At 44.8% G+C, this 17428-nt stretch overlaps 1 protein-coding gene across 12 annotated transcripts in view; it reads right to left on the minus strand.

Annotated features, from left to right (window-relative positions):
- Nucleotides 1-4169: 4169 nt before the first annotated feature.
- The window catches only part of hts (adducin 1-like protein hts), a 176146-nt gene continuing 162887 nt past the window's right edge, over nucleotides 4170-17428 (minus strand). For all 12 annotated transcript variants that reach the window (XR_011511176.1, XM_065433197.1, XM_065433199.1 and 9 more), the window contains one exon: nucleotides 4170-5778. The gene's annotated coding sequence lies outside the window, so the exon portion shown is untranslated. The remainder of the gene's footprint in view (nucleotides 5779-17428) is intronic.

Genomic DNA, 17428 nt, shown 5'->3' on the forward strand with positions numbered 1-17428 from the left:
CCCACATCTGCGTCATTGTCGATTAGCCATGGCTTTCTCACAAGACAAGTATGCTGCTCGTTCGAAGCAAAATTTTACCAATGAAAACGCGATCTCGCACTGTGCAAGCCCGTATCTAGGCATTACAGTGCATACAATGCATTGCGGCAACTCGACTCAGAATTCACAGCTTAATTATACGCCAGCAGAAAACTAGAATGTTACCGCTCATCAAAGTATAATCGCAGGCACGGAACAGCGAATCAACACTGCCTGAAGCACGAATGTAGAATCAGCAGTTTAAATCCGCTGCTCATCCACCACGTCGAACCAGCAAAGAAAAGAAAAAAACTCACCGCCATTTTGACTGCTCAGCTTCCTTGGCGTGGTCGAGAAATTGTAGCTGTTATAAGACTTTCAGCCAGCTTCTTAAAATTTACAACACGAGGGAGCCCCCGTCTAGGAAGACGGCATGTAACTTCAACAGGCGCTACGCAAATAGTGAAGGCCTTTGTTAGCGACTACATTTCTGGCATGAGCTCGGACGTCCTCCCACCGCGACGGCAAGGAAGCAACTGACGGCGGCTCGCTTGGCGCGCGAACAAAACTCCCCGTGAGTTAGGGAATGTCCCTGGTCATTCAAGGACAAGTGAGGACAAGCAAGGAAAAACCGTTACCAAATGCTGACCGATGAACAGCCATGCTTTCTTTCATTATAATGATCTAAATCATCTTCCTAATGATTAAAAACAAGTACATCGGCTATTCGAAGTCTAGCATACAACATTTGCGTCACGCCATTCACAACATGGCTGCTGCGCTGAAAAGTCCCTGAACAGGCCATTTGACTTCAGGGAAGTCCCTACGTGCAGGGATTTCTAGAAAATTCCCAAATCGAATGACGTTGAATGCATTTCCGTGACAGTGGCCATGCTTTAGCAAACGATCAGGTTCGTGTAGGTTGGATGTAAGTGCGATACACATTCGTGTGATCGCAATAAACGACACGGTTCAGGCAACCGCATATCATCGGTCAGTTCCAAGCAATGTAAGCCTATTTTTCGCGAAACGGCAGTGCGTAGAAGGCTCTGCACTGTGGACAGGCAAAGCAAGCCGCTTTTCGTGGCTTCTTTTTCTTCCCACAACCCGTGACGCTGCCATATGGGACATTCTTTGTTCTGTATCGCACGGCACTTTTAAACGGTGCAATATCGTGAACACACGGGGACGAGCATTATCTACGACCCTAGCAGAAGTGTACATAGTATTCAGTGAACAATACTGTGTGCTTTTCTGTCTAGAGCATGTATCTTATATGAAAGGTGCTATAACCGTAAATATTTCCTGTTCGCGTTACTCTCGCGGTGCAACAAGCGTGGCAGCATGCATCCACGGCGCATATATACGTGCAACTTCAGCGGTGAAACTTGCGGTATGTTGATTTCCACGTGAAAAAAAGAAAATAAGAAAAAAAAAAGGACGCCGTAACAGAAAAGCTCCCTCATTCCAAGATGTGAAATTGTTTTTCACGGCCGCATTCCGATGAAAGTGGGATGCCAAGAAGCAAAAGAAACGCTAGCGTGTCGATCGTTATTAGGTTCACGTTAAAAACACAATGCGGTCTAACTAGCCGTGCCGTAGCCCACCACTATGCATGGTGTGTCTCGTAGCCCTCGTCTTGCGTTGATGAACCCATAAATCGTGCGTCTCACTCATCTGCGTGGGGCAAACTATTAAGGGTGCACATGTACGGTCGCAAATATGTATCTAATGCAGGCAGCAGGTGTGATTTGGGCCGTTTGTTCGGGCACTTTGCGTGACGCACTTCACACGTACCACCACTACGGCGTCTTCATTACACGTGTTGCGTTGGGACGTTCAACTCCATCAATCCGTGAAACAATCAAGAGACTCACCCTACTACGGGCAAGCCGTTTAGTGAGCGCATAAGAAAATAATCAACCCAACTCAGTTATGCTCTGTGTTCATCAAGCTGACATCACCCCCCACTTTGTTTCCCGCTCGCTGTAATGAACCCCTGAACAATGTTTATTCTCGTTAGCGATGCGTTCAGTAAATAACATGCAAGTTTCGATTACTCATTTTGCAACGAGGGACGTTCATTCTAGTAATTGATATGTGCAGCAACGAACACGCACGTTTAGATTACGCATCTTACAAGGAATCGCCAAATGTAGGCCGACGCGCTCGAATGGCCTCAGTGGTGGCAGACATTTGCCGGGTTCCCGGCCGGCTTCCCGCCAGTTCGCCATGTTGTTTTGCCAAATTTGTTATTTATTTTTGTTATATGCAACTATTCCCCAGACTTGCGAACCGGTTTTGCTCTCTGGGTACAACTCGTTTACAGCTTTATACGCCCTACATGGGGAAAGCCGAGTTATATGTAGGGGACTTTGGGGAAAAGGTCGCCTCACGACCTAAGTGGCGCTGGTGCTTCTCGGGCTTCTCCGTTTCGGCACCGGTTTTTTTCCATGCCACCAGGCACTAACAAAACAAAATATAAAAAGTGAGCACTACGTTCGTGAGGACAAACAAAAGACACCAGCCTAGGACACGCGCGCTCTCACGTATGCAGTAGTTATCTCATAGCCCGCAGACTATGTGCTTCTATATATAGCAGCGAAATATATATATATATATATATATATATATATATATATATATATATATATATATATATATATATTTATATATATATTTATATATATATATATATATCCCGAGGGCAAATGAAAGCAGACTTGTGCAGAGGTCACGCCGTGTTCGGATACAGAAAAAAAAAAAAAAACGTTTATTAAATGAACTGCACAGAGCTCCGGGGCTGTTAACGGAGCAAATTTTGGGGCAACGTTTGCGTTCATGTCGGACTACAGCCAGACGTACTAAATGCAGGCATATGGCGCATGACACCGGTCAAGTACTAGATTTCTTCAATATACTGTACGACCTGAATGAAGAGAACGTGCTGCGCGATTGTGACACCCGCAGCATGTACTCGATCCTTTAGTATTACTGAAAATGAATTATTTTGAACCAGAGCAGTCGGGAGCTGCACTGCGTTATTCTTTGAGGCAGCGGCTACGCACATGCGCCAAACGTGTATTCAAACGTTGCGAATACGTATCGAGTGGAGACTTATGCTGCTGCGATGTCTGCGCGCCATTCCATTGCAGCCTTCAAAAGTGTGCGTGTACTACACAACAATCGCCACGTCGTACTTTAGTGAGCAACTCCTTAATGCACCTCGGAAGCAGTAAAAACGAGTGTGTAAAACCACACAGCACGTGTATGCCTGGGCGAAGAGCACCCAACAAGTTGCATGCGATAAGATGATTGTATGCGCATGACAGTAGTTTATGCACACACTTTCAGAGCCATTTACATGTACGCTCACACAATACGACAAATAAACGTTGCAGGAGACAACTTCACACTAATGGGGGTGTTTTGATCGCGATTAGATACCCTGTCGCGGCTTACGAAGCTTCGTTTGAATTGAATGTTTTTGCAGGAACTTGCCTAGTCCTACCAACGTAGCGATTTCGTACATGTAGTTGGTACGTGCTGCTTAGCGAATTCGACGCACATTATCAGCGGAAGGAAAACCTACGGTAGGGCCTGTCCTACCGTCGCTTTTTCTTCCTCCGATGTGAATGTCGCACTTTTTCTTTTTGCGATTGCTGACGCCCACCATTAGAGTTTCAATTCACTCATGCTATAACATGTACTGCTTTGCTTGAAGCATTTATGCTTGACATTAAGCTCTGAATTTTGTGCCCCCGTTGCCATAAAATCCATTTGGCTATACCTGGCACATAGCAAGCAACTACTTTCAACACTTAATGCTAGCTTCCAGTTATCTCCAATACTTGCGTCAGCTTTGCTTAGCCAGTTCGTTTTCCTTGCACGGGTGTTACATGTACATGGTTCTTACAACAGAAAATTATTTCTGCTCTGTGAATGAACAATAAATTTGCTCAGATTCTGATGCTGTCAAGTGTTGTAGAAGCCAGATATAAGGATCATCATTTGCATGTTGTATGAACATGTTGAGCAAACAGCTAAAAAAAAAAATCAATTTTCACCTTTTCCAATGCCGCTCAGCTTGCATAAAGCACACAGGAGCTCTGCTAACTGATACCTTGGCAAGCAAAGCAATCAAGCACAAAGAACACAAACACTTTCAATTTTTATTCACAGTTTTGTAGGCTGAAAAAGCCGCTCCAGAGCTTTCTTGAAATAGGTACACCTTTCAGCTACACTGCATTCCAGGAGAAGACAACAGCAGAAGAAATAGAAGCAGCCAGAAACATCTGAATGACCGTCGCACCTCCTCCTTGCAACACCTGGCATGAGACCCAGCAAACATTCGTGGCTACAGAACAAACAAGAGGTTGGATGGACAAAGCACACGGCTCTGATGACAGAGCAACACAAAACAGGGGCAAGCACCACAACAGACCAACTTGGAGACAGGCTGTGGTAAACAGCACACATACTAGAAGATGGAGGAAAACAAGGGCACAGGAAACAACAAATGGTGCATATGCACAGGAGTCCCAGGCTATGCCAAAACACTGCACTTAGCTGGTGACCGCCATGGCCACCGCTATACATGGGCCCAAGCAAGCAAGAGGGGCAGCAAACACCCTGCTAAGTCTGGAGCCTAGCACGTGCTAGGGTCATGGTGCCACCTCGAACACAGACTGGGTCTCTCCCAACAGCATAATATGTACACTTCCCGCACGTAGAGTTACATGCAAACAAGGCTCTGGGCAAATAAGCTAGGCAAGCATCTCCCAAGTGAATAAATAAACACACTAATGGCTGGAAGTGATCTGCAATTGGCAGTTGACGAGCCATCTAAGAAATGTAGCCACCCGCAGAGCTCAAATAACCTTCCTTCAAATACCCCTGTCTGGACAGACAACACGGGCAAGAATAGAACAATGGCGTTTTTATTTTTATTTTTGCTATTATAGTTACAGTTCCATACGGAACCCTTAACATGCATCTAAAATTCAAAATGCCACAAAAGGACAAGATAAGAGCACTAAGTATGCAGACTTTATATGTGTGTGTGTTGTGTGTGTGTGTGTGTGTGTGTATATATATATATATATATATATATATATATATATATATAAAAGGAGATATTTATTACACATATCGAAGAATGAGACAAACAGTGTCATGTCTAAACTGCGCATAACTGCACAAACAAGACAACCTTTGCTTTGGCTAGCCTCAAGGTAACACTAACGGATGTACGCCAGCTTCAGTTTAGATAGAACAAAATCTGCTTGGTGCTCTCGTCAAGACAAAGACAACATGAAGCTTGCCACTCTCCCGAGTCAGAGCAATATAAAAGTTACACAAAATAAAAGCTGTTCATCCAGCGCTGTTTAGCAAACCAACTGTAACGAAGGTACAGTTAACGTTGACACACTGCCCCTCTCAATATCCTTGCATCTTGCAAGAAATGTCAAGAGCCGCAACTAAAGCTGCAGAAGATTACTTAAAATGAAAAATGGGTAAGAAAAAAAAAACCGTACAATGCCAATAAAAAGAAAACGCTCAGGGTTCCCTACAAGAAAGGATGTCCTCAAGCATTTGCAACAATATAAACAAGAGAACCAGAGAGCTCTTGAAGCGTCGTCATCTGCCGTTGCAGTCCATTTTGCTTTAAACCAGCCATAGTTTGGTGGCAGTGCCTGCATCAGTCCTGGGAAGAATGAGCTTGGGTGCCTGGCAGTTTTCTTCAGCAGAGCGTCACACCTGCATAAGGCACAACAGTACAGGCAAACCAGCACTTAGGCACCTACATGGGCAACAACATAATAGCAGGTGTGCTATTAGCATTGGTTGCACAAGCAAAGGACGAAGCTAGGGCACAAAAGAAAATTACATAAACAGTCCTCAATCAAAGTGCCATAGAACTGCCTCGAAACTCGTGCAACGTGCAGTGCTCGGTTGCAGTGAAGCACAAAGCAGGGGCAAACCTCAAACCTGAGAATGAATTGCTCTGCACCAGTATTCATATTTAGTGCCACCGTGTTGCGCACGAAAAAAAAAAAAAAATTTTTTCACTGTCAGAAAAACTCTTTAAAAATTAATTTATGGTTATGGCAAGCAGCACAATTTTTGGCTGTTGCCATCTCCACCAGTATTGGCTGTCTGCAGTCCACAGTTCATGCAGTTACACAACTATTACAATGCTTTAATTTACACAGAGTGCGACTGCTGGTGTGCACTGGTGTGGGTTATTGAGGATGCTAAAGAAAAACTGAAAACAACTAGTGCCAGAAAAAGATACTGGGGTCGTCAGAAGATGGAGACTGATGTCTGACGTATGTATGACTGACATCTCCCTCCAACTTTTTTTTTACAGGTACATTAGATGGATTTGGCAGTGTTTTTATGGAAGCACATCCGATATTTCTCATTGGTTTTTCTCCATTTCATGTTAGGATATGTGAGGTATAAGCATGCTTAACAGATAAATACATGCTTCCCTCGTTCCAGCACTTATTATGTGTGTGTTGTGGTGCAGCATGCCTGTTTCGGCGCAGCCTGTGCAGGTCAGCGTGCTCATCATTGCCGTAACAACTGCTGCATCTGCTTTCATAAAGTTGATGCACACTTTCACAGTAAGAGAAACACTATTCAGTGCCCCTCTACACGATACTATTACAATGTGTGCTTATCGGGAATAGAGCAATGCTGCAATTATGTGCTCTGTTACCGATCTACTATGTGTATAGTGGAAATCCGTTCGTGTCGCCGCATTTCACAATTACAAAGATGTCGAAGTTGAAACTGCAATACATAAATTAACAGAATGAAATTAATGGAATAACAAACAGAAATTAACAAATGTGACTGAGAATTCATGCACACTCACTAAATTCTACGGCAATCAGTGCTAACGCGGCTGAATGCTTGCTTTTCTACTGAAACATGCAGTGGCTGTTTGTGTTCAATACGTTATAGGTAATATACGCGAAGTGCACAAGGATTTGGTTTTAGAAACGCTGAAATCTAAAAATTATGTGGCAGAAACCTGAATACATTGCAGTAAGTGGTTAATATTAGAAATACAGAAACCGTTGCAAGTCCGGAGTTTTATTAGCATTGAAGCAAAACCTGATTGATACGCTGGGTACTTTGGATAAATTCACTAAATGTTTGTTCCTTTTTTCTTTTTCCCCTGCCTGACATGGCAAAAGCCGTTTTGCCACTTGCATCTGATAAGGCAAGACGACACTGAACAGTGCGTCATCATTACTGCCGGACTGCCACATGCATCGGACTGTCGGGTCATGCGTTTAAGTAATCTTCTTGTGGCATTCTTACATATACTGCAGAGCACACGGACCCTTGCAGTGGCCCATCCGCTTTCACCCTGTGCTTCAATAACCACACAGCCGAACCCACTTATAACAATATTCAAGTCCCAAGAAAATCCCATTGTTATAACCAGGTTGCATGATGGAAAAAAAAAAAAAAAGCACAGGCGACAAACATCCAAACATATTCATTAGACAGAAAGAATGAGCAGCCCTGGTACTGGGGCACTATTGTGCGTGTTCTATGGCAAAACAGCTTACTACAATGTTCCCATGCTGCATTATTGGCCATAATTCTAACTGGGTGCCTTCGCCGGAACCCCCCCCTCAAAATCCAGGGCAAAAAGGAAACATGCGAGCAGTTACACCAGCCTGCGTGCCACACACCTTTGCCACACCCACCTTTGTGTTGCACAGCACGTTTTCATCACATTGCCCTACACATGCATCGCTGGCCTCACACACCCCTTTACCCTTTCACCCCTCTGATGCACGAGTCAAATGTGCCAACATCAAATGGTAGAAGGGAGACAGGAAAGGCATGCAAAGCTGGCGATGTGGCGAAGGTGTGTTGTGCAGGTTGCTTGACACAAAAGTGGGCGTATCGAAAGTGCACGGCACGCACAATGTAATGGTCCACATTTTCTTTTTTCCCCAAAGAATCTTGCATCTTTTCCCATTCGGTGCACACCCCTGGTAGTTAGATTTGATTCTTATAACCCATAACGTGGCGTAGGAGCATTGTAATAAGTGGTTCATTTTGCCACACAATACATACAAAAGTTGACGGTGCATCGGCTGCTCATTGTGATGTCAGATGTCGATGTCAGATGAAATATGTCGTTAAAACTGGTATCGTACATAAGTGGGTTCGACTGTACTCCCATCTCGCACTCTGCAGGCAACACTGCAGAAACTATGCAAGTAGTGTGGTTGTAGAAGGTCTCACCCTGCATTTTTCACAGTGCAGTTTTATATCTGATGCTTCCTACAGAATAGCTACTTCATATATTACTACAACTTGTGGACATCACACATTATTTGTGCCCATTTTTGCTTCCTATGTGCGACAAATCCGAGACACTTTCCATGTAAAAAGAATGTGATATATTGCAACGTAAAAGTGCAAGATTAAATGTCACACTGAATTTCGTAACGCATACCTATATCTTTCTTTCATAGGTGACACACTGGCACATAAGGCATTGAAACACATGCCAGCTCAGTGCCAGCTCAACGCTTAGGACCTCCTGTACAAGACCTGCATTACCTCTTCTGCAAGTGTAGGGAATGGTGTAATCTCATTCTGCACAAAGCCTGCTTTTGCAGGATTTGTGCAGAACATGTTTCACCATGCTTGCATTTGGTTCATCAATCCAACAAGGTGGACTGATGAAACAAATAGAAAAATGTAGCATTAACCTAGTGAAGAAAGAGAACACATAATGAATGGACCTTGGCTGTAATGTACACTGGCTCCAGCTAGCCACAGACTCATCAGTCTTAGTAGTGATGTGCAAATTGTGCATTGTTATAAAAGTTTAGTGCTTTGCATTTTTGGCTGAAGTGCAAATTTTGTCTCCCTTATTCATGTACTAACTCTTCAGCCAAAAGTGTCACATGCACAGGGCTTAGCTTAATGTCTCCGTTCAGTGGAGAGGGGGGGGGGGGCTCATATGGTGGTACGGCCAGTATCGCATGCGCACAAGCTCATGAGGCTTACACACACACACACACACACACACACACACACACACACACACACAGTTGGGATTTTTCAATGGGGCAAGTGTAATTAGAAAGATGAGGAGTGCAACTTCATGGTTATCTTCAGTTTACTTGCCCAGCAGTTTCGGTCAGTGGACAGACCTTTTCTAAGGGCTACATCCCTTGTAAACAGGACGGTCCAACCAAAACTGTTGGGCAAATAAACCGCAGTTGCGCTTCTCACTTTTCTATAAATATATACATATATAATGCCATTAGGTAGCATACAAGGGTTGTTAAGTCATGTGCCTGCTCTCTCAAGTTCATGTGTTACGTGACGCCATCAGGCAAAAAAGATATTCCACATCCGCCCACCATGGCTCCGAGCGGCGCTCACTATAACACTCCTAAGGGCTAGATTTAATAACAATAAGTACCAGAGTTAGTGGACGGATTGATTGTTCCGCCACCGTAGCACAGTTGGTAGCGCAACGCATGCGTAATGTGGAGCTTGTGGGTTTGGCCCCCACTGGCGACTAGTTATCTTTTCGTCGACTTTCATTTCCCTTTTCTTTATTATTTTGTACATTTCAATTAGAACTACAGTTAATTTCCCAGATGCTTCCCTCAAGTTCATTGTCTGTTGGCTTTATATCATCATGGTTAACAAACATATATATGTCAGTGAAGCATTGAATCACAGGGCCAGACAGCGAAACAGGTCGAAGAATAGAAGCACATAGAAAAAATACCAGGATTTTGGGACGTTTGGACCAACCTTCACTCCAACGGAGGCCGGTCCTCCTGCCGAAACATCAGTAACATCCTGGGATTTTCCCAACAAGCATCTATTTTGACCAATATATATAGCATAAAAAATATACAAATAGTCTATATAAGCACAACGGTCGTCCAACTCAACCCGGGATTTTTTTTTTCCGTTTCAGGTTTAAATAGACGCCTAGGCTCGGGGTTTTGTATGCAGTAGAAACTGGCACCTGTGTCCTGTTACTGGTAGACAGTGCTCATTTCCTGCGCTTCTGGATAGACCGTTACTCAAGATGGCGGACAACAGTGTGAACGTCTACGTGGAACAGCGCGTTGTGATGAAGTTTTTAGTGAACGAGGGCATAAAACCTGATGAAATTTACAGAAGACTTCAGGCTCAGTATGGTGATGAGACACTCAGTCGCAGTAAGAAATTTGAATGGTGTAAGTGCTTCAAAGATGGCCATATCTCTATTACTGACGACCCCGGTCGTGGTGGATCACAGCCCACGGTAGTCATTCCCGAGAACATCCAGTGCGTGGAGCAGCTGATTGTGGACAATCGTCGCATAACCTGTCATGAAATTGCAAGGGCGTGTAATCTGTCGTTAGGAACAGTGAACACAACAATTCATGATCATTTGTTCCGAAAAGTGAGTGCACACATCTGCTTTTGACAAGACACAGAAGAGTTGAAGTCCGTAGAGAACTGAAGGAACGCTATGAAAGGGAAGGCCAGGATTTTCTGAATCACATCCTGACGTGACGAAACATGGTTTCACCATTCCACCCCAGAATCCAAAAGAGCATCGATGCAGTGGAAGTTTACGGAATCGCCACTTCCCAGGAAATTTTGAACAGTTGCGTCTGTTGGTAAAGTGATAGCAAGTGTATTCTGGGATAAACACAGAATTATTCACGTTGATTTTTTTTACCCCATGGTGTCACTATCAATAGCGAGTATTAATGCTGTGTTCTGCGTGATGTGCACAAGAGTTTACTGAAGAAACATCCAGGTTTGATCACAAAGGGTGTGGTCTTTTTGCAAGACATTGCCACGATCTCAAACCGCTCAACGCACATTCCTAACATTCCAGGAACTTGGCTGGGAGATATTACCACACCCTCCTATAGTCCTGACTTAGTACCAAGTGATTTCCACCTGTTTGGGCCCCTGAAATAATTCCTTGGAGGAAAACATTTCAACACTGATGAAGTGAAGAATGGTGTCCTACAATAGTTCCATCGTAATAATAAATCTTTCTATGCCAAAGTATTCCAGGCGTTAGTTAAACGCTGGGATAAGTGTATAACTGTAGCTGGAGGTTATGTGGAAAAATAAACCCACTTTCCATACTTCGAAATTTGTTCTTGTATTTGTTTTTTAAAAAAGTCCCGAATTGACTTGAATGACCCTCGTATATACTATTATAGTATATAGAAGTATAAAAAGAAGGAAACTGAACGTGCTATGTGGAATCGCACTACTTGTGATATTGAGTTTGATGTGTGCCATACTAGGGCCTTCCCACATAACTGTGATTCTATGTGACAGACGGTTTTGTCACAACTCTTACAGGCCATAGAAGTTCTGTTTCGGTCATTTCAGTTTTGTTCACTCTAATGGCACTGAAAAAGTAAACTTCAGGAAGTGTACTGAAGCCAACATTCTCTAGAATTAAACAAGGTATTGTTATTGTTCTTCAAATAAATATATTATTGTATTTTGGGAACTTACTTAAATTTCCGATTCAATCAAGCATTTAGAAAAAATTGGTCTTTTGTAAATGTTTTTTGCAATATAACTAGGGAGGTAAAAGGTTGAAAATATGCGAACTCAAAGCAAACAAGTCCAGCTGCAACACAGAGCATGAGTTACCTCACTGCATTGACAACCTGAGGCACTACAACAATATATTTTACGATTTCAACCTACTTAATTATAAAAGTGGACTGTGTCTTTAGTGCCCAACTAAACGAATGAAAATGAACTGGTAACCTAATGAAACCAAAGTTAACCTGCACTAATTCACGAGCAGGTAGTTTCACGCCGAGGTGGCTTATGAATGTGAGTATGCTGTGCCAAGAATCTTAGTCGAACAAGGGTGGTGACTAATGTGCAGTGCCTCGGTGGATTGCATGCAGCAGTACAATATCTGCATTCCTGTTTTTCCTCATGCTACATCAACTGTTTAATAACGATTAAATCATTAATTGAAAAACTGGAGGGCTACAATTGCCCTGCACAAGGCACTACTGGCAACAAAATCATCTCCAGTGCTTATCAAATGTGTGCCACAGTGCTGCTGTTGACCTGCCGAAGGGGGAGCCGAAGGGGGAGCCGAGCCCCCCCCCCCCCCCTTAAAAAAATGATGAACGGTCTGGGCCCCCCGAGCCCAATGACTTTAAAGGGCCCCTCGCCACTGGCCATTTTGAGCTGACAAGCGCAGTGCATACAATGCGTGCTAAGGATCGTGTCTGCTAATTATTACATCGCTACATGCCGCAGAAAGAGCCAAAATTTCAAACCAAACGCCATTTGCCTTTCTCCTCATGAGTGCCACACCAAGCTGGAGGGTGACATGCTAGTGCGCCTACGTAAATGTGCTTGTGCTGTGACATTGCTCATAGTGACACGTGACCTCGAGAATTACTCAAGGCAACATCTGTTATTTAGGTAATCTATTGGTTTAATAGACGAATTAATGTTTAGAGAAATAATAACACACAAACCAAATGTCTGAGTGTTTGTTTGACTTAGCAATGCAGCAAGAGACATGTACCGTATTTACCCGAATCTAACGCGCACCTTTTTTCTGATAGAACGGGTCCAAAAATTGCATGCGTGTTAGAATCGAGTGTGTCCCTAAATCCACATTACCATATCGCCATCGGCATTCGAAAAATGGCCGCCTCATACGGGCTTCTAGCCTAGATGTGTACACCTCCATGTTGTATGTGTAACCAGGTGCTGGTGTAACCTAGTCTACCGCCTGTCTTCCAGTTTTCGGTGTTTATTCAATCAGCATGGAAGCGTCGACTGCGAAGTCACGTTGAGTCCACCATGATGCTGCATTTAAAAGGTAAGTTATGTATGCGGACACGGATGGAAATCTTTAATGCACTCATTTACGGAATTTAGCAACCCGATTTTCTGCAGGAATCGGGCATTTGTATTGGCTCAAAGGTTGCCCCTATTCTTAGCAACATTTACCTGAGTAAGGTTGACAACTGCTTAGAGAAAGCCTTAGGTGATAGCATTATCAAGATATTTCGTTACGTTGATGATTACCTGATTTTCTGCAATAGGGAAGAATTCGATTCCGCTGCTACCTCAGTAAGTGAGCAATTTAAACTTTATGGGGGAGGATTAAAGTTTACCAAGGAATTTCCTCAGTGACGCGTAATTCAGTTTCTTGACATTTCTTTGATCTTCGAACAAAATCATGTTTGTTGGCAGTACTCCCCAAGATCTTCAAAGCCGTTGCTAAACTTTCAATCCAAGCATTCTAAATTAGTAAAAAACGGAATTGCCATGTCGTGCCTTAAGTCTTCCTTCACCAGATCCTGCATGCACAAAATGAGCGCCAGTTTCAATGCGCAGGTCCGGCGCCTATTAGAAGCAGGTTATCCTAGTGTAGCGGTGGCCACTGTGGCTGAGCGCCTAAAGAAGTCGATTTCGAGAGGGACGGACTTGATTACAGAAAGCAGGTATAGAAAAAAAAAAAGAGTAGTGGCTATTCCGTATATTCATTCAGTGTCGCACAGGATTAAAAAAGTTGCTAGTAGATATAATGTTAATGTTGCTTTCACTGTTCCCAATAAGCTAGGTAAGATATGCGCTGCCGTACAGAATAGAAAGGAGCGGGTAAAAGGCAAACAACGAACAGATATTTGTCCAGTGAAGCACAATAAGAACAACGGTTTTACTGACTGTCGTATGGGTGTGGTTTATAACATTCCCCTTAGCTGTGGCCAGTTCTACGTAGGGCAAACGGGACAGGGTATCAATGAGAGGCTAATGGAACATAAAAGGTCGTTAATAGGTGGATCGCCTTCTAATCTTTCGTTACATTGCAGAGATTGTAACTGCACGCCAGAGTTAGATGAATGCACGATATTGTACAGGCATAAGAATGAAGATGCGCATCTCATGGTAGAGGCATGGCATATCAATAATGGTGGAAGTGCGTGCGTGAGTCAGCCTTCGATTACTTTACATAAGGAAGAGATTAAGTGCCTTAACAGTTATCTCTCACGTAGACCGGCACGTGTACCCGAATGACACGTGGCGTTACCATTCTTGAGCATGCGCAGATGAGTTTTGCGTCTTTCTTTTTTCGCCTCAGTGCTCCCTTCAGTTGATAGTCGGCGTTCGTGTTGTCCACTTCTCTACTCTTGTGTCCTGTCTGCACGCCTCACTTCTATTTTGCATAATAAATTGCGGTTTTTAGCGGTACGTTTTGAAGTTGCGCCATAGAAACGGCTACCACTTCGGACAGATTGTAAACTCTGATCAGACGCCGCTCTACTTTGACATGCCTGCCAACACAACCGTTGAAAAGAAGGGGGCGAAGCACGTGTGCATTTTGTCTTCTGGAAACGAAAAAAACTAGAGTCACCGCAATGCTTTGTTGCACTGTGGATGGGCACAAGCTGCCTCCATATCTTATCTTCAGATGGAAGACACTCCCGAAAGGAATTGCGTTTTCGAGTGGTGTGATTGTGCATGCAAATGAAAAAGGTTGGATGACCATGGACTTGGTCGCTGACTGGATTGATAACGTTTGGTGGAAGAGACCCAGCGGCAGTTCGGGTCTGTGTGGGATGCTTGTGCTCAATGCGTTCAGGTGCCACCTTGACCAGCGCATCAAAGACAAGATGGCTGCATGCAACACCGACCTTGTCGTGATACCCGGCGGCATGACATCGCAGCTCCAGCTGCTCAATGTCTGTTTGAACAAGCCAGAGAAAGATGGAATTCGGGCGCTCTACACCAAATGGCTTGTCAGTCGCTGCCATGAATTCATGCCTGCCAATAAAATGAAGCGTGCTTCACTGCAGGACTTTGTTGGATGGATGAAAGATGCATGGTGCACGATCCCATCTGCCATGATCAACAAGGCCTTTAAAAAAAAGTGCGGGATTTCGAATGCCATGGGCGGCACTGAGGATGAAATACTTTGGGCTGTTGACAGCGATAAGGAGTTCTCTGACAGCGAAGATGAGTGATATCTATTGCCCCACACGACTTGTACTGGCGCAGTGAAAATCTTGGTGGCAAGGTACGCCGCTCCCATTTGTGTTTTCATTCATCGCAACTTTAGTGTATTAGGAATAAATCATTTTCCAAATGAGAGAAAATAGTATTTCTATATGAAAGCACGAGGTGTACGGTATTGTACTTCATTTTTTTGCCCCCATGGAAAACAAGTGCGCGTTACAATTGAGGGCGCATTAGAATCTAGTAAATACGGTACTTTCGCTTCGTCGGCTTGGTCCCACGTTGTGCAGTCACATGCACAGACACCGAAACTCGTTTTCTACCATGTTCCAGTGCGCGATCATGTTCTGTGATCTGCTTGTGTCAGCCTCAGTATTCGTGCAGCACTGACTTACAACGCTAGTCAGGTGTCCTCCTGCACAGTGCGCAAGATTGTGTGCTGCGTGAAATGAGAATCCCAACAGCTCGCACGCGACACCGTCAGCGGAAATGCAGCACATCACGAAAAAGAGGAGAAAAAAAACCGAAGCCGTGACATATGTGTTACGCAATCCTCGAGCTCCGGTATGGGAGAACGCAGGGAAGGAATTTCGCTTGTGGAGGCTAGACGGGGCAAGTGGAGAGCCTCTTGGCAGTGGCGCTTGCCTCCTGAAATCATGGGTTCACAGCACTGAAATATTTGTCTTGGCTATAAATGAACCGATTTGAAAAATTTTTGTGGCAAAACAAATTCTGTAACAACTTCCAGCGTATAAACGAAATTTGCTATGTGGCCTGGTGAGGGGCCCTTCAAGTACTGCACATGCAGCTCTCTTTTATGAATCGGCAAATGCACAGAACATGTATTTGTGCACCATACAAGGAATAAGAAAGGTTCTAGAGAAAACATTTGACAAAGCATGTATGTGCTAACCAATAGCAGCAAACAATGCCAGTTCCTTTTTGCGATACAGTGGAACCCCGTTCATACGTTTTTCACCGGACCGGGAAAAAAAAACAACGTAACAGCTGGGAAAACGCAACAGTGAGGAAATCTCTGAAAACGAATGAAAAAAGTGCAGCTTCAACTATAGACCATTTATTTCCACAGAGTGCGCTTAGGACTTAAAAAAGTCTAGAATGGTGGCTTGCCGTTTCTTTCGCTCGCTAGAAATTGCCACACGTTTCTCAATAGCCTGGAAGGCCGCATTGCTGTCAGCGTCGCTGTGAGGTGCGACGTACCTGCGGAGGAGGTCCAGGGCCGTGACGGCTTCTCCAAAGCTAGGATTTGGCAACTCCCCAGCGTCATGCGACTCGTGCTCCTCGTCGTCACTGTGCCACGGCAATGGCAACGGACGAAGGAATATCCGCGGGAAATTTTGTCCTCTTTGGTGTAATCATGCTAACGTGCCAACGATTGTTTAATATTGATGCGGAGCGCGCGTGTCCGATCAGCTCGGTTGCGCGTGGCGCGGCGTGGTTTCACGAGAAATGTAAACAAGAGAGGAGAGCTGGCTCGATAGGCTGAGCAACGCCATGAGCAACGCCAACTTCCTGCTTCACTTTAGCTTCACACAGAGTGACGTCAAGGCCTGTCCCGAGTTTCCTTCCTCCGTGAGTCGCCCCGTCCAAAAACCATGCGGTGGCCATAATCACAGTGATGATAGTGAGAGCATTTTTTACGAATGGCCACTTAGTGGCGGCCTCTCGAACTGGCGTGCGGCTTCTTGCAGCCAGTTCTATAGCCAAGCCCGGCCAAAACTCGTCAAAAGCCAAAATGGCGGTTGGAGCGCGTTGCCTACTTTAAGGCACGTTTATAGTCCGACGTTATCGGCGCGCAGGCGAGCGTCATTCGTGGTCAGTCACGCTACGTCGGTTGCGCTGCGCCAGCCGAGATGCCATCCCCTCTATACTTCAACGCGTGCGGCTTCGGCTGCTATCTTCGGAGCATGCGCAGAACGTTTGCCAAGTCGCGCGCCGTCCGCAAAAGCCGTCTGCGGAGTTGCGTTGGCATCTTTTTCTTCGCGCGCAATGCATTGTGGTGCGAGAGTTTCGCCGACTCCGACGCACGAATGGCTCAGTAGCCACATCGGCGCCGGGCCCGTCGGGGCGCGTCGGAAGCCGCCGGTGCGCCCGACTATAGAGGGGTCGTTTTCGCCAACGTGACGTAGCATGCGCGCGCACAGGCGTTATGTCGGACTATAAACGGCCCTTAAGCACAGGCAGGTTCGGGGTGCTAAGTTGCGACGTATCATGCGGGAACGTTTTCACAGCTACTACGTAACAGCGGGGTTCCATATACATTGGATCCTATGGAAGCTATGCCGGGACCGGATGAAAACGACGTAGCAGCCGGGAAAACGCAGCAGTGAGGAACGTAACAGCGGGGTTCTACTGTAAT

The sequence above is a fragment of the Dermacentor albipictus genome, chromosome 1 (genome assembly GCF_038994185.2).
Source record: "Dermacentor albipictus isolate Rhodes 1998 colony chromosome 1, USDA_Dalb.pri_finalv2, whole genome shotgun sequence".
NCBI lineage: Eukaryota > Metazoa > Arthropoda > Arachnida > Ixodida > Ixodidae > Dermacentor > Dermacentor albipictus.